Below are 22,494 nucleotides of genomic sequence, written 5' to 3'. Positions count from 1 at the left end.
TATTTTAATCTGTGTGCCTCTTAGCTTAACATAGAACATTAAATTACTCTGCTGAATAATTAGGCATTTGTTAAACAGAATAGATACTTACTGATGGATGATTTGCCATGTTTTGTCCTCTTCTCAGCAGACGTGCTTACTCTTCTATTGCTTAGAGGGTGCAAGAAGTTCACTGTATTCATTTCTCTATTCATCATTCAGTAGTGAACCTGAAATCTCATTCACTGCATTCAGTGGTGTGCACAGAGATTTCTGACTCTACTTCTCTTTGTTTTAATTTTTTTAAACTCATTCTTCACAATACTTCTAGTTAGTTGCAGTTTATGTTCTACTGTGAATAGATGTTTCTTGGACTTGATCCTTTTGGTATTTGGAGTACTGTGTCTAGTTGTGTGCTCTACAGTACAGAAAAGGTCTGGAACTACTGGAGGGAATCCAGTAAGGAACCGTGAAGATGATGAGGGCACTGGAGCATCTCTCATACGTGGTAGGCTGGGAGAGCTGGAGCTGATCAGTGTAGGAAAGAGAAGGGTCAAAAGGGATCTCACCCATGTGTGCAAATACTTGAAGGGAGCGCACAAAGAAACTGGCACCAGACTCTTTTTAGTGTTGCATAGTGGCAGGACGAGTCAGTGGGCACAGTCTGAAACATGGGTGGTTACATATGAACGTAGGGAAAGACCACTATTATGAGTGTGACAGCACTGGTAATGGTTTCCTGGGGAGACTATGGAGTCGTCTTCCATTTTGGAGACTAAATTAAAACTTGTGAAGTTTTAATTTCAGAGGTTGTCTGCCATAGTTCAAGACGTGGCTGTAGGTGGCTTGGCTCAAGCACTTAAAGCAGTGGACCTCCAGAGGCCCCTGCCAGCCTCAGCTATCCTGCAGTTCTGTGCTGTAGTGTGTGATAGCAGTCAAATTCCCCTGACACAAACAGAAGAAAAAAAAAAAAAAAGCTAATGCCACCTTCACATGGACATACATGACTGCATTTAGCACCTGCGTTTCACAGTGACACACAGTCACACTGTAGCAGTTATTTTAATAAAATACCGGTTTCTAAAATATCATTTTCTAAAATGAACATAAGAGGTGTGTTGTATTGTAACTAACAGCACATAAAAGCCTTTCAGAGTTAAGTCATAAGTATTCCTTATTACAGGAAAAACACTATTTCTTGCTGGCAGTAGTGACCGCAGAAGCAGGAGGCATAAGTAAATAGGATATGAAAGTCAAAAAAGGAAACAACAAAAATAAGTCTGAGGCTCTTGAATGTTGTAGCTATTGGTGGTTAAATGTAAAGCATTATCTGAGGAAATAATATATTCAGCAAATGACATAAGTAATTGAATTGTACAAGGATAAAGTGTTCAGTTTCATAAGGGCTGAACTCCACATCCATTAAGTGTAGTAGCCAGACTCTCACGGGCTTCAGATGAAACCTCAAATAAAACAGTTTGGTTAGTGCTGTCTGACCAGCGTAACAGCAAGTCTGCACCAGCTTAGCCTCATGCTCTGTTTTTAGCGTACTCCAACTGGCGATAATGCAGTCACCAACATGCTGCATTCTTTCAGACTAATGAACTTCTTGTATGCCAGTTTTAATTAATAAAAAAGCTGCTTGCAGGTATTTTAGGTATCAATGCATGTTTGGATCTCCTTATTTAACTCATTTGATACAAATTTCTATCACCTTGCAAACTAATGCTCTCCATGATGACTGACTAAGGTAAACCATTTAAATGTGATGTCATGGGAAGTTTCTTCTCATAAATGTGGCTGGACAGAACGCATACATAACTGCAAATTCAATCTGCTGGCAGAACTAGGAGCAAATGCTGCAAATTACCAACAGCTTACTGGCCATGTGTCTGTAACTGACATGTATAAGAGGAGAGTTGGGGGGAAACAGCAACTGATAATGCTTGTAGAAAGGTCGTGGTGATAGATGACTGAACTTGATCACTGTCCTCCAGATTGGTCAGGCACTTCTCTGGAATCGGTGTCATGAGGCAGCCTCGCGTGTTTCTGTGTCTTTTAGACTGATTGACTACTTGTGTAGTAAGATAATATGCCAGTTTGTGCATTTATGCTCACTTAGTTGTGGTGTTTCTCCATACTGAGAGAAGGGGATATTTCACCTCCCTCTTTGAACAACTGCACTCCAGCTGGCAAACATGGCTTTAGCCTAACAATTCTGGTAACTATTTGTAATAAGCTATTGCAGCTGCAGCAGCTCATTCTTTGCTTTTGTATATCAGATTTTGCATTTAGTATTTTCTTTTATGATTTCATGTTACTCTTCTTAGATTCCGCACAGCTTCACTCCAAATAGTAACAGCAAATTATACGAGCATTGCCACAGTTGTATTATGTTTGTGCTAATAATGGAATATTTTTCCACAATTTCGGCTGCGTAAAATGGAATAAACAGAAATTCACTGTTCCTTGGTGGCTTTGTTTCTTCTCTGTAGGAGGCAGCAAGTCTCCTTTCATTTCAGCTTGCTGTCCTCCAAGTTTGTGCCATTTGGAGGCTAAGCTGTGGATGACAAGCTGCAAAGCTGACAGGAAAACATGCAAGGTTGATATATAAAACAAGCTACGCTGCTTGTGCTTTGACTGTCATTGCTGCTTTCAGGAAAATAAATGATACTGCTTCAGTCTGTGCAACACTCAGTAAGAGTTTCTTCACCTTACTCTTATATATATATATATATATGTGCTATCTAAGAGCTACAGTCTTCTAAAACAAATAATATAAGTATTTTTAAACAAATTCGTAGAGGAAAGAGGCTTGTATTTTTTTTTCTTTCTCTTTTTTTTTTTTTTTCCCAGCCATTTTCAGCAAAGCTAACGGAAAGGTGATAGTTCCTTTCATGAACTGTGAAAAATTCTGTAGATATTTCTCTGGTTTAACAACCAAATGAAAACATTCTTTATTCCCTACTTGCTCTGCAAATTTTGCTGCAAGCACCAACAGCTTTACACCAAGAAGACCCAAAGGAATTTTCTATCAAAGCAAATGTGTGCACCACAAGAGCAGGTGAAAATGTGATGGAGAGAGGTGTGATGTTTGTGTTTGCTGTAAGGCTTAACCCATGCCATCCTTCCTCTAACATACAATATTCTGTTTTATTTCCTAATTCCATTGAATTTAGTTGTTCAACTTTGTTCTTGTGAGAAATGTATTATTTGGCATTCATGTACATAGTAGTATGCTAATACGTGTAGGGTTTTTTTTTTTTTCTCAGAACTTATCCTGTGTGTTAACATACTAAAGCTTGTTTGCGATGGAAAGGGATATTTAAAACATCCTTATTTCATTATCTCATTTATGATGTTGTAGTTGGCAACCGATTAGTATGGATATTTGCAATTACAGATCGAAGAAACGAAATTATTGTACAATAACATAATCATGGGGAACTTTTTGTTCAGCAGTTAATCTTATATTAACTGCTACTTCACTTTTTGTTGATACTCCTAACTTGCAGATTTTCAGTGCTTTACTTAACAACATGGCTTATTATTATGAGATTCAGTGAAGTATCTACCACCTCTGGAATAACATTCCCAAAAGATGGGGAATGAAAATCCTTGTGACACTAAAATAGAACAAGAAATAATGTATGTAAGATACCAAGGGTCAGTTCACTGGAGAAGAATACTGTAAGACATGAGACATTCTCTTCATTTATGCCTTCCCTTCGAGTTAGTCCCTTGTGCTAGCAGATGTTCAAGCTGGTAAGTATATAGCTCCTGCTAAAAATGATACAAGAAAGTAGTAACCCAAACCAAGAACAAGATTCTTGTTAGGCTCTTTGAGGCTGCACGAAACCTGTAGTAGAAATTCTGTAAGGGCAGAACTCAGTGGAATCTTTAAATGTCCTTGGTCTGCTCTCATGTGTATGAGAGATGAGGGATCGGGTCTGCATAATAGTATCCTATTTAGTGCTTTAAATACTGCTTCTGAGTCATTTACCTAGACAAATTCACTCTGAGAAGCAGAAATATCTCGTAAGATTTCAGAAGTGAAAAACTGTCCCATAACTAAGTTCAGTAGTATAGTTCCAGTATTCCTATTCTTATCATAGAATGGCCTGGGTTGAAAAGGACCACAATGATCATCCAGTTTCAACCCCCCTGCTATGTGCAGGGTCACCAACCACCAGACCAGGCTGCTCAGAGCCATATCCAGCCTGGCCTTGAATGCCACCAGGGATGGGGCATCCACAACCTCCTTGGCCAACCTGTTCCAGTGCTGCACCACCCTCTGAGTGAAAAACTTCCTCCTAATACCTAACCTAAACCTCCCCTGTCTTAGTTTAAAATCACTCCCCCTTGTCTCATCACTAACCACCCTCATAAACAGCTGTTCTCCCTCCTACTTATAGGCACCCTTCAAGTATTGGAAGGCCACAATAAGGTCTCCCCAGAGCCTTCCCTCAACCTTTCCTCATAGGAGAGGTGCTCCAGTTCTCTGATCATTTCAGTGCCCTCCTCTGGACCCGTTCCAAGAGCTCCCCATACTGGGGGCCCCAGGCCTGGACACAGATGGGGCCTCACAAGAGCTGAGTAGAGGGGGACAATCACCTCCCTGTCCCTGCTGGCCACCCCTTTTATTAATGCAACCCAGAACACAGTTGGCCTTCTGGACTGCAAGTGTGCACTGCTGGCTCATATCCAGCTTCTTGTCTACCAGGACCAGTTTTGATTTCCTTTCACTGAAGGAGTGACTTTATATGTCAGTCTTTGTTATTTTACAGATATAATCTGTCCTTGGGGAAAGAAAAATAAATAAATAAAAAAATTAAATGCCACTTTGAAGAAGTTCGAACACTGTTTGTGTGTGTCTGTATTCTGGATGAGTCTGTTGCCCCAGGAAGCCCTAAGAAACCTGTAGTTTACTGTCACTGCTTCCTAGAATCTTCCAAACTACAACCTCTCCATCACAAAGAGAGCATGAGGCAGTGTTATCCTTACTATGGATGTAGGTTTGGTTCACCAATCTTGCTTTGCTCAGTCTCAGACATGACAGCACATTTATAGCACGTCTGTATTTACCTCTGTATTTCTGAAGTGTTTTTAAGGGAGATCTCTTTATAAATTCATTTAAGAATATATGGCAAGCGTACCCAGTGAGGTGTAGACAACTGTGTGGGAGAAGGGCTAACGTATTTGATTAGAGCCAGCCAGCATTGCTTGCTTCTTGTAGTTCAGAGTCTGAAAAAAGACCTACATGTCTGCAAGTTTGTCAACATCTTCCAATTATGTTTGCTGATCTAATTGAGAATATTATTTAAGATATTGACTTTTCTTTGCCTATGATTATAAACAGATAATAAATTACAAAATTAAATTCCACATCTGGACACCTGCGCTTTTTAATCTGTAAGCTCTTGACTAGTTAAATGGTTACCCAATTCAACATATGAATAAAATACCTGAGAATTCTTAGGGGAAAACTAGCTAAATAGAATGACAAGCTATTGACCAGTGGTTTGGGAAACGCTGTGTAGTCCATTTACTAACCATTAGTAAATTTAAAAATAAATTGTGTTTTACTGTGGCATGGTATTATTCTGAATACACCTGCAGAAAATAACTGTTTTTAAAGTAGTGCCTTTTGTTTGGGTAAATCATTGGGTAGAGATTATAACATTTGTGGTTGTTACTTGATTTCACTGTTTGAGTCTTGTGGCATAACGTGACACATGGATTCGATATTCGTACATGAAGTGACATTTATGTATGACAATTTTTTGCAATTCATGCTTTAGTGGACATTTATGTAGTTTCACTTTTCAGCCAGCTCAAACGTTGTCCCATGACTGCAATTTGTTACATGCTTTAAATAATGGATAGCAAATATGCCAGGACCACGTAGGCAAGAAATGTTTTAACATTAACAATCCATAAAGCAATGCAGTTGCAGTAGTAAAACGTGTATAACAAACCTTCTTTAAAACAAAAATCTACTTTATAGGGCACTTACGAAAAGAAGGAGGGATAGATCAGTACAGTGTGCTAAAATAACTTCTGCAGTTCAAATAATATTTATACCACTGATCATGAGAACCTGTTACGGGAGGTAAAACAATATTTTTGTATATTAAATTGTGTGTATGTGAAAGTAAAGACAATTTACTCATTTTGTTTAAGGAAATGGGTGATTTTTTTTTTTTTTTTCTGGAATATATCTGAATTTTTTTTTTTCCCCAAACTATAGTTACACAGAGATTAATTATAATAAAATGTAGGCAATGTAATACAAGTATCAACTGTGTGCTAGCGGACAGCTTCAGGTGCCTTTCAAGATTACAATTCAGCAGTGAGAAAAATCTGGGAAAATTCAACACCTAGCACATTTGACAGCAGAATGTAAATTATATTAAGGCAACAATTCCTCCCCCTTATGTTATGATGGACTTTTTAATTGCAGTTTGGTTTTTGTCTTAGATTAATGTTTAATACAGGAAGCTTAAGTGATGCATAGATTTCTTTACGTATATAGATTTCTTATAAAGAAAGGCATAGTCATGGAGCACTGTAGGATCTACCGGACTGTAATACTTTATGATGAGTGCTCTATGGGATTTCAGTCCTACTTTTCTTATTTTCTTAATGATGCCGAAAAGAAGAAACCGGCTGCATCACTTTATGAAATAGAAAACACATGTCTATTTTGCAGAAACAGGGGTCACAACCAGAAATGTGTGAGTTCCAAATCCTGGTGGTCGCTCAGTTTCTCTGTTGAAGTTGGTTTGATTTGCATAGTGATCATCAGAGCAGAGAGGCAGTCTGACAGAATGGCATCTGACAGGGAAGTGCATGGGATGCCAAGGTGTGTTATTGAATTCCTCCTTGTGGAAAATAAATGGCACCCGTTGACATTCACTGATGCTTGCTGAATGTTTCTGGAGACCAAATAGTGGATGTGAGCACAGTGAGGGCTGGGTGGTGAATTTCAGTAGTGGTGACAGCAACAGTGGGTCACCTCTACTGGTGCAGGTTGTTACGTGTGGCATGCAGGCTCTTGTTCACTGTTGATGAAAATGCTTAGTTAATGGTGGTGACTGTGTTGAAAAATAGTGCTATGTAGCTGACAATTTGCTCTATCAAATAGTGCTGTTGTATTCCTCTTATCAGCTGTAGTTTCTATGGAAAAAATAGAAGGCATTACTTTTGGAATGACCTATATAAGTACCCTGAACAGTCATACCACAGATATTATTACTGTAATGATCTCTTATGAATAAATCAATAGCATTACATGAATTACAGACTCCCAGCAGGGGTAGGGTTTCAGAGAATCACAGGCCTTAAGTCCAGAGGGGATCGTTAGATTGTGTAACCTGACCTTCTCTACTGCATGTCATATAATTTCATCCATTTACTCTGTACAGAGTACAATAACTTATGTTTGGCTAACATCTCTTCTGTATTTGTCTTTATATTGAGTTTCTTGGCCAAAAATCCATTACCATTTTTGTCATGTCTGCCATCATCTACAAGAACTTTAGTGGAGTTTTTAAAATGTATTATAAAGCAATCATTGAGAATGTGGTGCTGAGTTCCTTTAATTGGAAGTGATTATTGTAGAGCCAGTAGATCAGTATTGCACAATCAGTAATGTTTCTGTTGGGCTCGGGCTCCTTTTCAGTGAGAGTTGTACCAACAGTATAATATTACCCTTCCTTAGTTTCGAATTTATAGTTGCATTCCCTTTTTGTTTCCCTAAGGGAATCTTAGCAGATTTTTAAGAAACTGGTTAAGTTAAGAAAAAAAAAATTACACAATTTTTAGAAGAAATATACTAAAATGCATCGTAATAACAACCAGATCTTCCTCTCAATCTCTTGTCAGTCTGTATAGGTCATAAGAACGTCTGATATGTTCCTGCTAGTGTTTTAGTGCAGGTTGGAGACTGATCTTTACACAGGAGGGTGAGGTTTGAAACAATACATACATTGGAGCTGTGTGGCTGTTGCTCCCAAGGACACTACAAGCCCTTCTTGGTATCCTGGATGTACACTGGCATGCTGAAATGCAATTTGTTGTATTTAAATCCTCTGATTTAAGTACTCCCAGGACTTACTGTCTGTGGTCAGCAGTGTTTTGGAGAGGTTTTTAATGATGTTTCTTGGCTTTACCTCTTGGGTTATTCTCCATGATTCTTTAAGGGAAGTTTTTAGGTTAAGCTAAACACTAACCTCACTCAGACTATGGAAGATTTTATTTCCACAGGTGAGCAATTACTTCTATGATTGTGTTTTGTTACTTATTAAAAGGTGATTATACCTTCTTGGCAAACACAGTGATTTCAAATATTTTAATAAATTTGCAGTACAAAGTATCTGAACTACAAAGATTTTCTAATGAGCAGCAAAAATGAGAGATATTTTATTGGGTTGTGTAACTACCACTTGCTGATTACTTTTAATTGGTGAAATAATAAATTGCTGATTTATCTCTTTAAGCTTTTGACCTACTAACTGCACAGTTTTTCATGAAGCATCTTCTCTGTGTGTAGCTGGAGGCTTTCTCTTTGGTTTCTTTCACAAACATAAATTACTCTCTGCTATTAGTTAATACACTTTTCTAACAGTGTTCTAATGATTCTTCAGTAATGTTTTCCTGCATCTTCGAGCTTTTTTGGTGTGACATTTCAAACAAAATTATATTTTCCAACCAAATCCTAAACACTTTTTTTTTTTATTACCTGCTCCAAACAGAGGTGCTGTTTCTGCTGCCTCTGTTAGGAGGTTCAGCACAGCCTTTATCCTGTTCTTCTCCCTCACAGCCCAGTCTTTGCCTAACACAAACCAGTTTGTCATTAAAACAAACAAACAACAACAACCAAAAAAAAAACAAAAAAAAACCTCTCTGGACCATCTTTCATGGTATTAGTATTACTTACAGTGTTACCAGCTTACAGTGTAGTGGTGCTATTGTCTTGCAGATATCTGTTTGAACTTTCTTGATTTCTCCATCTGGGGTATAGGCTGTGGCATTCAATTTCTTGCTATGTAACTGCAGAGTGTGTAAATATGTGTACAATCTCATACTTCTGAGGACAGTTGTCTCCAACAGTCTGAGAAACTCAACTATTGGTATTCCTTAGCTTGAAGTTTATCTTAATTAAATATTTCATGGTGAAGAGTCAGTGACCTACTGAGTCATTGCCTCAAAGAATTTTTCCCTTTTCAAACTGTTGCGATATTAAGGTAGTATTCTGCTTTTTTTTTTGCTTTCAGTATAGACCATTGTTATTTCTAAAGCATTTCACATGTGAAATTGGATTTTATTTTTCAAATTCTGGTCATCTTTTCTTTTTTTAAATCACATCGGTAGTTGGAAATTTGAAGTCGCTTCATTTTTCCTTTAAAAAGAAGGGAAATTTAGTTTCCTCAATTACCATACATCTGTGGTTCTTTGACATTTATACTTGATTTTTGAAGGCAGGGAACCTAATGAGGCATTTTTAATTTTTATTTCTAATTATTGGTGAAATCACACTCGGTGCTCACATATGGTTTTATTTTGTTTTAAGGGTTTCCACACTTCTTTTCTGACTGCCTCCTCATTACTGTATGATTTTGGAAATAAAATGAGCTTTAAATGTGTGCTTCTGTCCTTTAAAACTTGATTGCTATGGTTCTTGACTTTCAAGCAAATTAGCCTGCATTTAAAACAAAGCTTCATACAAGTGGCTTTACGCGTTCTTTCCTAACAAGGGAAAACCATACCTGACACAGTCAGAAAAGATTTCGGTAGGCCCAGAAAAATGGATTTTTACCTTGGAGAGAGGATAAGAAACCTTTTTGAGAAGTTTGAAAGTCCTTGAAGGCATTATTTTAGTCAGTCAAAATGTTGTTCTCTTTTCATGCAGTCCATCGATACAGGTGCTGCAGAAGTTTTGTGCACAGAGGGATTATAACTGGAGCTCAGGTGTCCTACCACCAAAGCACTGGCATCTGCTTTGTAGTCAAGTGTTGCAGGCCAATTTAATTTAAGTTATTTATCAGTTCACTTATTTACCAGTCCTTTGAGAGCATTCTAGGATTTCCCTGTGGAAGTGGTTATTCTGAGGGAAGTAATAAATCAATTTGTAATCCATGTAGACATTAGTGTGCTGATGGTTTCTCATTAAAAGAGAAAAATTAGTACAAAACTGAAGTAATAGCTAAAAATTAATGAAACCATGCCATTAACTCTTTTACTTGTAAGAAATAAGAAGAGCAGAAGGTAATAGCTGGCTGGATATTTCCTTAATATTTATTTAAGGACTCAGGTGAAATTTCTAATTCTTACTCAAGTAACTGTTGAATGCACATTGCTGGTGCATTTGATTAAATGTGAGAGTGTTTTTGTTATTTTTTTAGCTACCCATTCTTTATGGGTACTTTTACTTAAAAATAGGTTGACTGCTTCATCAACAGTCATCGCTGCTGATTGATTATTCCCTACATGGCCAAAATCAGCCCTTGAGTGACCAATTCGGTTTCTTCCAAAGGAGAGATAGCTTACTGATTATAGGTGCTGTAGGGAAGCTGGGAAGCTGCCCTCTTTCCAGCTGCATATAATGTTTGAGATGGAAATTAAAACATCTTGGACAGTGAGGCTCCTAAGAGAAGTTCTATTGTCTACTATCTAAGTATGTGTACTAATGAGAGAGAAGGCTGTAGTTGTGCTAGATGCTTAATCTGAATGCCATAGATCACAATATGTTTGTAACATTTTCAATTTTCAAACAATGAGCAGTCAGACATTAGGTAATTAGAATGCCTTAAGTAATGAAATAAAAAAAATATATAAAAAAGGATAATTAAATGTTTAAAAAAAGTGGCAAACTTATCAGCTTCACTTCCAGTTTTTCAAGTTGCAGCAGCCAAGTTATCTCTATGCTGAATATCAATCAATTTTACCTTTTAAAGATGATAAGATAATTTCATTAGAGACTATGTTTTAATTGTCACTGACGTTTAATGCAAGGAACATCACAATATGCTTGCCATTAAAATGCTCCCTACTCAGTTGTGTTTGCTATGGTTGTCGTTATGCAGTTAACAGTTGTGGAGTCCTGGTATCACTGGAACAAACATTTTCTCTTTAAACAAGGATCCTGAAAAAGTGCAGGGTTATTTTCTGTATCCTATTATAATTATTTTATGCTGGGAATATTGAGTAATGCCCACTTACGCTCTGTCATTCTCAAAAATAGTTATTCAGATAACATGATTAAAAATATGAGATTCCTTCTATCATTACATTTGCAGTTAGAATGCCAACCCTGGGAAACACAATCTTCCCTAATTTTCATACTGATTTGCTTACTATTTGCCTAAAAAAAAAAAAAAAAGTTAGGATTTTTAGTAACACTCTAATGAACTACATAGATAAGAATTGTGTTCCTGCATTATGAAGGGATGAGAATTATGTGAGAATTATAATACAAGAATGTTTGTCAGTAAGAATGCTCCAGAATTAGGACTGTGGGTTCTGTTCAGCATTCGGGCACTGGTTTGGCTGTTTTGCATGTGTTGGCAAGCAGTAAGGGCTGTGCTGATACATACACCAGATCCCAGTGGTAAAATGTAAAGAGGACTTTCCAGGTATTTATCTAATGCATTTGTAAGGCAGAGGGGTGTGGAAGAGGCAGACAATTCCTTGACAGTTCAGAAAATCTTCAGTTTCGAAAATACAGCAGTGTTTTGGGGGCTGAGATTTTGGCCATTTGAAACCATACTTGGTCTTAATTGAGCCAAGAAGTAAAGAAAGGTAAGCCAGCTATAAGCAAACAATGCTGCAGGATGAGGAAGTGAAAACAGGAAAACAAAGCAAAAAGGAGATGAGTTATTTCTTTGAGCTCAGGGGTAACCAGACTGGAGGAAAACTTGAGGTGGAATCATACTGCAGTTAGTTTACTTTTTGACCCAGCAAATTTCTACACCAAGTGCAAAAAAACCATCGCCACAAGGCTGTACATAAAGGCTTCTGTAACACTGGCACACAGTTAGCCAACGTTTCTCATTCACTCCCTGCCATATGTTGCACTGTGTCCCCTGCTCCTAGTTTACAAATACTGCACAAAGTGCTGCAGCTGTATCTTCTAGCCATTCCTTCAATGAACAGATAGTGATGTATCTAATGCTGAGACATTTGATGTGACTAGTGGCCATTTTAGTCACCACTCAAGTCCTTTATCTCCCTAGGATCCACAGTAACAAAATTATTTGATATGAAAACCTTTGATATTACAAGTTGTATTTAACATTTCAAGGCTCGTTTGAATCAGCTTGGCTCACTGAACTGCTAAAGCATACAGAACAACACATCCTGCAGAGAGGAAAAACCTATAATGCATTTCATAGCCTGAAGGTATATTTAAAAAAAAAATTGGGGAAAGTGATTTGCTTAAGATAAAGCCCCAAATTTTATTGGTGCCATTCATTTCAGAAGTTATCTAAAAAGCACAGTCCTAGTGCATCACACAGCAGAAGTGAAGATGGATCAGGACCAAAAGATACCACTGAGATTTCCAGGACATACTGGTAACTTCTAAAGACAGAACTTCTGTTATGACCCACAAGTACCTGTGATGTGTGAGTCAATCAGAAGTCATATCGATCCAAAAACTGCTACAGAACAAACTTGACTCCTTTTTCCCTGCTGTAATCCATTAAGATTGTAGAATGTTTGTTTTTCAGTAGGGATGTGCAGACAATAGCATCTTCCCACTGTGCCTTGGCAGTATACTAATGGCTATTGCAAAACACTTACTGTACGCATTCAGCCAGGATTCTGCCCACAGCAGAAAGAAATGAATAAATAAGCTTTCATCCAGTTGTGCTACCAATGTTAACACATTGTTTTGTAACCTCAGTACAAAATAGAAAAAAAAAATCATTTCAGTTTTGTGTTTTGTGGTACTTTGAAGAAGAAATCTTAAGCAGAAGGTTTTGAGCCTTTAGAAAAGTGTATCTTTGTACTATTCCAAGTGCTTGTCTTCTGAGTACAGTGCTAGAAAAACAGCACTTTCTGCAGGTCTGTCTTTCTAAATATATATATGCTGATAATGAAGAACTGATCCTTAGGCTTTATTCAGGTTATATTCTCAGTGACCTAATGGGACAGGTTTTGCCAAGGGGGCATTTCTGTTAACAGGCCTTACGGATTAATCTTGCATTTAATTTCTAAGGCAGAACTCTTTTTGACAAGACATTTCTATTTCTATTTCTATTGGTGGCATAAAGTTTTTGCAAAGAAAAAGCATGATATAATGTCTATTTCCTTCACATGCTGTTTCTTGGAGAGATGATGCAAGTCAGACATCCAACAATCAAAAAGTTGAAAACAACATGAAAACCATGTGTTTTTAACCAAAAATATCAAACGATCTGAATTAAACGCTTTTATTTGTGGAAAGAATAATGACATAGAACAGGAGTGGTGCCTCTTAAGAAAAGTGTGAATGAATACAGTGATGTGTTGCCCAGTTACTGCTGGGAGAAGTCTGGTCCAGGCTGTCAAAAGCCAGAACAATTCTCTGTTCTTAGTCAAAGAATTGTGAATCACATCCTAAATTTACAATAACTACATTATTGTAAGAACATAATATTTATTTTCTTATACGTATGTTTTTATGTAAATACTGTGAGATTTAAAACGTACTGTGTGAGATCACACACACACACAAGTGCTGTTAATTTCAATTATTTTAATATGCTTTTCTTTTTTCTATTTTAGGCAGAACTCAAAATCCAGAGGAAGAGGTTGCAATCTGCAGGAAGCTGGTAGGTCAAATTTTAAAATTATATAAACTGTAGTATAATTAGTTTTACAAAAAAAGTATAAGTGGTAAGGTAATGAAACTTGCATTCACTGGATATTCAGAGAATATGCAAAATGATTTTAATTTACATACTGAGGGGAAGAAAATGTGGTTTAGCAGAGGCAATTAACATGAGAAAGTAGAGAGTCTGTCATAAGACAGATGCTGTGCAAATAATTCATAATGAATAATTTCTTTGCTGCATTTTGTGTTTGCAAGTTTTCCAAACAAACTAGTTTTTCTGATGTATATGTTCAGACTGTTTGCTGAATAGTATCTGTGCATAATTTTTTGTCTCTAATTCATTCACAAGCAGAGCTTTTTGAATATTCAAGCTTTTTTGAATGGGTACATAGGTTCTACAGCGCGTTTCTCTTTTCCAGTTGGGGAAACATAAACTTATAGGTTCTGCTGTGAATAATCACAATATTTAACAGTATTTGTTTTATTATTTTACCAGACGTTCCTCATTTGTTAAAACCATAATGGAAAAAGAGAGGCAAACAAAAGCAAACAAATCAGTCTGGCATCCCCTCTTTTGTTTCTCATTTGGAAAAAAATAATTTGTGGAGTCCATAATTCTGTTTGTCTTTAATTAAAATGTGAGGAATCTGAAAACACAAAATCAGAGTCTTGAAGGCACTCAGTTTTTAATAAGGCTGTAGTGTAGTGTTGCACCCATACACAGATCTCCTTGCTGCAACAAGTGGGCTCTGATTTTCTTCACTCGTTCTTGGTGCATGTTGTGCAGATCCACTACCTGACAAAATGGTGTTTCCAAATGACAGTCTGCTCTTTAAGCTCACTTTCTAATTTGTGATATCGGAGCTTGTTTCTCCATTTGTTGTGGCTGGATTTCTCCCCATTCTGTAGGAAAATATGATAACGGCCTTTTCAGTATAGCACAAAAGAAAGACTACGTGTGGGAACATAATGAAGATAAATATACTTTTGTTGGCACTCAAGGTGATTAATTGCAAGAGGTGAGCTTAATTATGCCAGTAGTAATAATTGGTGTCATGGACAGAGAGTACATACTTATGGCTCGTTGTTAGGAATGTGCTGAAGTTTGAATATGGACACATTAATGAATTATGCAAATGGTAACTTTTTACATAACAGGCACATTCCAAATTATATGTAGAGTCATACTCACAAGGAACACTAGTCAGTTTTCACTCCTTCTGTAAGGGAAACATCTGAGGGACCGCTGTGTTCTTTGGATAAATTGTGTATGGTTAACTCAGTTAGAGTAAATTTCATTTGCAGAATCCTATCAGCAATGTGAAAAGAAAAGAAAAGAAAAGAAAAGAAAAACAAAAAACAAACAGACATTTCATATTTAATGCTCTATATTTCAGAATTTCTATTTAACTTTACCTTTTTAATAGTACTAATTACATAAGAAAAAACAAACAAACTTCTTGTTGTTAAGCTAAGTTTCACATTCCTAAGTAAAGTGGGAGAATTTTAAGTTCTCCTTTTCAGTTTGCCTCATGTCCCATTTACACACTCGCACTGAGGATCTGACAGTCCCTGCTTACACCTTTTCTCTTGAGGTTAGGAATCAGCCTGGGAATTTCTTATGACATGAGAGGTGCAAAAGGTGCACCAAATTTTTCTAACACTGGAAGGACAGAGGAATGCCGACAGGGCAGAAGGACAGATTCAAAAATGTCAGTTCCACAAACGTGTGTCACTGTTTAAGTTCTGCTGTTCTCATATTTCACGCTGAACACTGAAACAATCATTTTAATAACTGAAGTACATGTGTTTGTCTTTGGAAGAGAACAGTAATAATATACTAGCTTACTCAGTATGTCTCATGTTAGTAGATAGTTAATTACAAATTCCCTTGGATAGAAAGAAATGATGTCTTTAACAAATGTGGCAAACTAAGCAAAGTTTGAAAACACAGTTTCAGTGTCAATCCATTGTAACTTTTCTAAAATTTTACTTCCCTCGCTTGTACTTCATTCGCTCACCAGAAAGCAGGTTCATTTTGCTAAATGAGATATACAAAATAAGCAATGAAAACAACAGAGAATACAACATCCTCTAAACGAACTTAGTTGCGTATACATTCTCACTGTATACTCTCTTCCTCTTACTTTTTTCATCCATTTAACATTCAACTTTATACAACATCTAGACGTAGTAAATCTTACAGTGATTATATTTTGTTTTCATTTCTACTTATGTACAATTTAAAGGAACATGTGTTGTAATCTGATTGCTATAATACATTCTATTTGTAATCTTAAAGCAGACCTTCTAGACTACAAATCCTCACAAGCATAAATCCTGCTCTAACTTTCCCTTCTTCTAAGGTTGCCTTCATTTTTTTTTTTTTTTTTTGTATTGCTTTGAGTTCTTACTGGTAGAAGTGAGAGAAGAACCTTACTTTGTATTACATGCAGTGCAATATATTACTATATTTACAAAAATGAAGTGTATACCACATCACTTCATAAACTATTGCAGAGTGCAGTTATAATCAATTGATGAAACATCCGGGTTCTCGTGGACTGCTTGCTGCAATTGAGTACAGCAGATAATGAAGGGAGATCAGGCATGAAACTTAGCATCTTTCGTCACACAAGTAATTGATAACAGCTAAGTTCATCATCCTTCTTGAAGACAGTGTTCAGAAAATCAGACACTTAAACCATGACCTTCACAAAGAAGGGGCTGTGTCATCTTGTTTATTTCAATAGCAAAAATTGGGCCCTCGTCCTGCATGGAGGCATTGGATTTCATCAGAAGATATGTAAAGCAAGTGAACACTTGAGTCTGTGCTCTTATGGAACATCTTTGCATGGGAAATACATTATAAGAGAAAAAGGTAGACAGCAGCACAAAGGTTTAAAAGTACTTGTTAGATTGAGGTTAAGAAAATCAGAAATAAGATTATTTATCTGAGAGCTTATTTAAAATAAACATCAACTACAATGTCTCTATTTTATTTAATTATGTTATTAAAATGCTGTGGAGTAACACAGAACTTATGTTATCTTTTGGAAAAAGCTATTCCAATACTGAGAATTGGATGTTGGTTTTATTATTATTTAATCTTTCTCATTATCTTGGTAATTCTTGCATAGTAAGAAAATGAAAAAAAAAAAATTCTATTATATTTTCTAATACCAACTGAGCCTATGAAAGTCAAGAAGTTCACAAATGTATCATGGTATTTTTATGTAACAGTTTTAGCTTTCTCCCCCCTTCATTTTAGTCTCTCCCCATCTTTAGAGTGTGTTTATTTAAAAGGTACAGTGCTGCTAGTGAGGGATGCGTTGCCATTTTACATAGGGATAGAAGTGTATTGCATGCCCTATTTTATATCTTGAACACTTCAACCTTTTTTTAATCACTTTTTTCCCAATTATTCTTTGCATTTTACACAAATTTTCCAGTAGATGATTTGTCTGCACCTTTTTACATGCTTCCTGGGAGAGCAAAGCACTAACTTAATACTGATTCTGAGTCAGACTCGAAATCTTGTGCTGATTGATGTAGTTTCAATATTATGCAAAATAACTATTTTATCCTTTACATGTCGCTTTTTCTTTTCCTAGCACTGTGAGCGTGTTGCCTTTCTCCTTAGCTGATACATGCACTTACAGATTCATTTACTCTCATGCAGAATACCTGTCTGCAGTGTACCTCATTCGCACCAATATTACTGAAGTATTTTTCCTAACTCCACATTCTGATATCAGAAAGAAAGGCTTATTTCATCCTTAGTTCACTTTGAAAGCCCATTGTTATTAACCAGAAGTCTCCTTGGCTCCCATGGTTTTTCACCTTGAAGGTATTTTTTCTAAGCCCAGAAAGGCAAAGGCATTTCTATATGAAGATAACTACAGAAAAAATATACTTCAGTGTATGGTGACAACATCTCAGTAATTAATGCTGGAAGACAAGTGAAACTGCTTGTCTTGGGGCTAGAGCTATTAAAATGGCTGAGAGAATTTCCAGTGTGATGGTTTGCAATTACACTCAGTAGCTACTAGCCCTGTGTCTAGAATTTGTACTAGAAACCAGTATGACTCCAGTAACTAAACAGGCTGGAAAAGTGTTAAGAGACCTGAGTTCAGATGAGAATTACTTGGAGATGCACGTATTTAGTTTGACTTGTTTAGCTTTTAAGGTGTCACAACAATTACTCTTAGTGAAGTATCTACAGTGGAAACAGTGCATCCCATCCTCTCTCCAATGGTGATACTTAATTTCAGTACACACTAGATGTTGTTTCCTAAGAACTGGACAATTTGAACACAAAATTCTTGTCCAAGCCTGGTGAACTCTGCTCTTGATTTGCCAGATGACTGACGGCTCATTATTTAGAGATGGCACTAATCCACTGTAACAGTAAATTGGCAGCCAGATTCTTCCAAATTTCTTGGAAATATTGGTGGTCAGCAAAATTGCTATGGGAGAAATCAGGGTTAGACATGGAGGGCAAGGGTTTTGTGTACATAGAGCACACTACATACACTATAGACATGATAGATGGCTGGTATTTTACTGGGTTTTGCATGGAGGTTTCATTAGGAACAGATGTGTACACCAAATATGGTCAATTGCAGGCAGCAGGTTTTCTCAAAGAGGAAAAAAAAGAGAGAGAAAGAAAGGAAAAGGATCCATCCTTAAGTACAACAGTGTTCTGTGTGTGTGAAAGGTCTGCACATTTTCTTTGCTTTCCACAGGTATTACCTGTGGGTATTATCTACGGAGACTTTCCATCTTATTTTTTTTACCTCCTCTTCTTCTTCCAGAACTGTGAACTTGTTGATGGCTTTGAATTGTTCTGAGCCATTCAAGCATACAGCAAGTAGCTCTCTACCTGCTTGGCACTTCCGTTTGAGCCATTTCCAAGACAAGCTATAATTCTTACTAGGAAGATGGGTTGGCTGTAGAAGAGGAATTAAAAAAAACTGGAAACTGCCTGAAAATACTAGTACAGTTTCAATACCTTTTTCTTCTTTGGTTTGACAAATTATGGATGGCTTCTGGCAATATTTAAAAGGTGGCACAAGCTGCCTTATTTTAATGTCAAACATGAATCACCTTTATTGTATTAACAAAGATGGTAATTCTAGCGTGTTAAAAACCTGTACTTTGTCCCTTCTCCTCTGTTGGTAGTTTGCTGCGTGGTACTCAGATATTTCTCCTGTACTACTGTGTAGTTGCTTCCTTGGACCAGATATGTGTATTTTTTTTTTTATTTTTATTTTTTATATATGTTTTTTTAAATCACACTTTGCAGGATGCATTTCTTACAATGCAGTCACAGGCATAGGGTAAACAATGAAAATACGACATCTAAATCAGGTGCAACCAATGACGTTCTGGTGTATGTAATAAAAGTTGGAAATTGTACCAATTAATTGAAATAATCTCTATCCAGTGTGGTAAAGCATTTGAGAGGCATTATTCCCTAGGATAAGCTCTTTCTTTATTCTGAAGAGTTGACTCCTATGTTGGTGTGGTGGATCATGGCATATCACAGGTCATAGCTTATAGGGTTGGAAAAAAACATGTGTTTCATCTGATATGATCTCTTGCATAACACCAGCCAGTGAACTTCACCTGAACTTCATCCAACAGCCACTCCATCAGGACTGTAGCTTACATCTGAGATGCAACACATCTTTCAGAAATTGTAGTCCTATATAAAGGTTCCAAGCAGCACAGAATTCACATTCTGTAGGAAAATGTTGCAGTCATTAATTAGCTGCAGTATTAAAATTTCACCTTCACTGTACACTACATTTACGTAGCGTCCGCTTCCAGAAACTGTCTTTAATTATGCCTGTTTTGATCAAATTATAGCAGTGTGCATGGTGGAGGAGCTACATACTAATACAGAAATCATGATGTATGAGGACACACTGGAAAATCTGCAGTTCCGGGATAGCAACTTCAAACACACACTTAAAAGGCAAGGTGACAAGGATCCAGGATTTATCTCCGGTAATCTGTGAATCTTTATTGTTTTCTCCTTTCCTTTCAAATCACACTAGGGCAGTTTTTCAAAGTGTGAGAAAGAAGCACGGCCTTTCCAACGGTAGAGGAGATGTTTGCGTGTCAGCAGGTTCTGTAAGTGACAGGGTGTTGAGAGAGACTCCAAAGGTGCCAGGAGCTGAATCTAACAACGTGTGCAGCGTTCTAGGCTGTGCACCACAGACATGCGTGTTGCAGTAAATACACAGCCCCCAGGAAGCATGTCTGTGGTACATCTGCACTACTGTTCCCCAGGCAGTCTACTAAAGCCTGAAGAAATACACTTACGTTCACTTGGGGTTCACTGCTGAGAATTTGTTCTTGATGGTAAGCATTTATATTCTTTCTTCTGAAGAACTAATCAGAGGCAAAAGATATAAAACTTGCTTGAGGAGGGGTAGACTGTGGTCACCATTTATGTACTAACTCAGTAGTTAAAGACTTGTAACCCAAGAAGTGAGGTGTTTGGTTTGTTCCCCTCAGCCTTGTGTATATTCAGATTCACATCTCATTCCCAGAAGAGTACCTTTACCACTAGATTAAAGGGATGGAACAAACTTCTCCTCCATTGAAGCTGTATCATCACATCTAAAAGAATCCAAAATTAATGTGAATAGAGAACGAGCAAAAGAGAGCAAGGCTGCCTGTCTTCCATTTGGAACTCTCACTTTTGGGAGAAGGCATGGTTATCCTTCTGGCATACTTAGCTTGTCTCTCAGGTATGATCATTTTTGTATAGTCGCCACTGATCCTCATTGTGGTGGTGAAGCCAGCTTTGGTCTTACTTACGATGCCTAGGCATGTCATTTTTGTTTGATTTTGCTGTGATGCCCCCTCAGCTGCCCTTCCACTCGTAGCTGTGCTGTGCACCAGGCTTTGGCACTGGGTTTGCATACTCAGTCATTCAACAGGACAAAGTAATGCCACTTTTAGTAAACTACCTTTGGGAAAATAGTCCCCCAAATTGAAATGTAACCCATGTATTTTTTTAGTAGGCACCTGCCCTTGACTCCAGCACTTGTGTTGAACAAATGAGGTCACCTTACCAAGGCATTGAGATTGGCCTAGCCCACTAACCAGTTATGATGGATGCATCTTAATTGACCATCAACAAATCTTTGTTGCATGGCATTTAACTGGCCATTTGTTCTCTCTCAAATCACCGATGAAGACATCAAGAAGCTCTAATACAGTCTTTGCATCACTACAAGAAATACTCCTACCAGAGTAGGGTTTGCAAAGATGTTTACAAGGTACGGTCTAGGCATGCTTTGCGTTTTGCTAATTTCTGTTTAATCCTCATGAGGATCAAGGCACGTGTGTTAAGGGCTGCTATTATAGACATTCCATAACCTTTTCACTAAAACCTGTGTAGTGCTGAAACATAGGGTGACAGGATTTGTTTCCCATCTCAGTTTAATTCACCCTCTTTCATCTTGACAGGGACAACTCATTATTTAACTGCAACAATCTTTTTAATACATCTCTATTTTCAAGCAGACGTTATTTCCAGTAAAATGCCTGCTGTGGTATTTCCATACGGACATCTCTCTGTAGAGTCAACACATCACCATGCATGCTATGTTAAAATTTAGTCCACTGCATTTGAGACAAGGACAAATCTGTGAAATGCTGTAGAAAAGGATGAGGCCAGGGAGAAGTTGTGGCTGTGTGGACGTTCTTCACCCCTGTGAATAAATGCGGTCCTCAAGCTACAGCATCGCATGCAATTTGCCAAGCTCTGCTACTATGCTCAGCTATTCCCTCTTCTCAATTAACCTTGAAAAGCTGAGAGATACTTCCCTGCTGATTTCTGGATTGCCCCTTCAAACTCCTGCTCTTTGTTGACAATTACAAAACTATAGCTGCAGTCGGAAAATTAACTCTGCTGTAGTTTCTCTCTAATCAGACATTTACAGTATGCTACAGGTAATGCACCACACTCCAGTTCCTTTCTCGACATAGGTTTTCTTTTTTATGAAATACAGACACAAAGATCATGTTTTACCAGCAGCTATAAGGCTGTGCTGCTGTGCGCTGCCCATCTGAGGCTCTTTTACTGCAGGTTTTGGTATCCCAATTAATTTAAGAAGCTGCTTTCTCCTGGCCTCGCCAACAATCTCCAAAAAGTTGTACGCTGCCATCAGCTCGTGCCAGCAAGCCATTCTCTGGCCAGATGGGTGCTGCTGTGATGCTGCCTGTTGGTGTCTTTGGTGTTGTCGCTGGTTGGTAGCGAGAGGGGAGATTTAGGTAACAATCAGTGCTTAATTACACCCTGCAGAAGGGGCGAACTGTTTTGCACGAGGCTCAGAGCTGGGACGTGGTGGTGGTGTGGAGGAATGCCTGGTTCTGGTGGCCGCTTCCTCGACAGGAGGATGCTGCTGAGCTGTTTCCTTCCCGAAGAAGTGCAGAACTGTTTCTTGAAACGCCCCGAACTTGTGTCAAAAAGAGGGAAGCGATATTTTAGCAGGTCTTCTAGGGACGAGGGTTGGTTTTATTCATTTATTTTCGTTCCGCGGTGAAAAGGATGCGCCGCAACAGCACTAAGCGAGTCAGAGACCCGCGGGCTTAGCGCTGCGGGAAGGCCGGGGAGTCCCGCACTGCGCGGCGCTGCCACGGGGCGCGGAGGGGCGCGGGACGCTCGCTGCGGG

The sequence above is a fragment of the Meleagris gallopavo genome, chromosome 15, assembly GCF_000146605.3.
Source record: "Meleagris gallopavo isolate NT-WF06-2002-E0010 breed Aviagen turkey brand Nicholas breeding stock chromosome 15, Turkey_5.1, whole genome shotgun sequence".
Classification (NCBI taxonomy): domain Eukaryota; kingdom Metazoa; phylum Chordata; class Aves; order Galliformes; family Phasianidae; genus Meleagris; species Meleagris gallopavo.
This window is presented reverse-complemented; position numbering follows the sequence as displayed.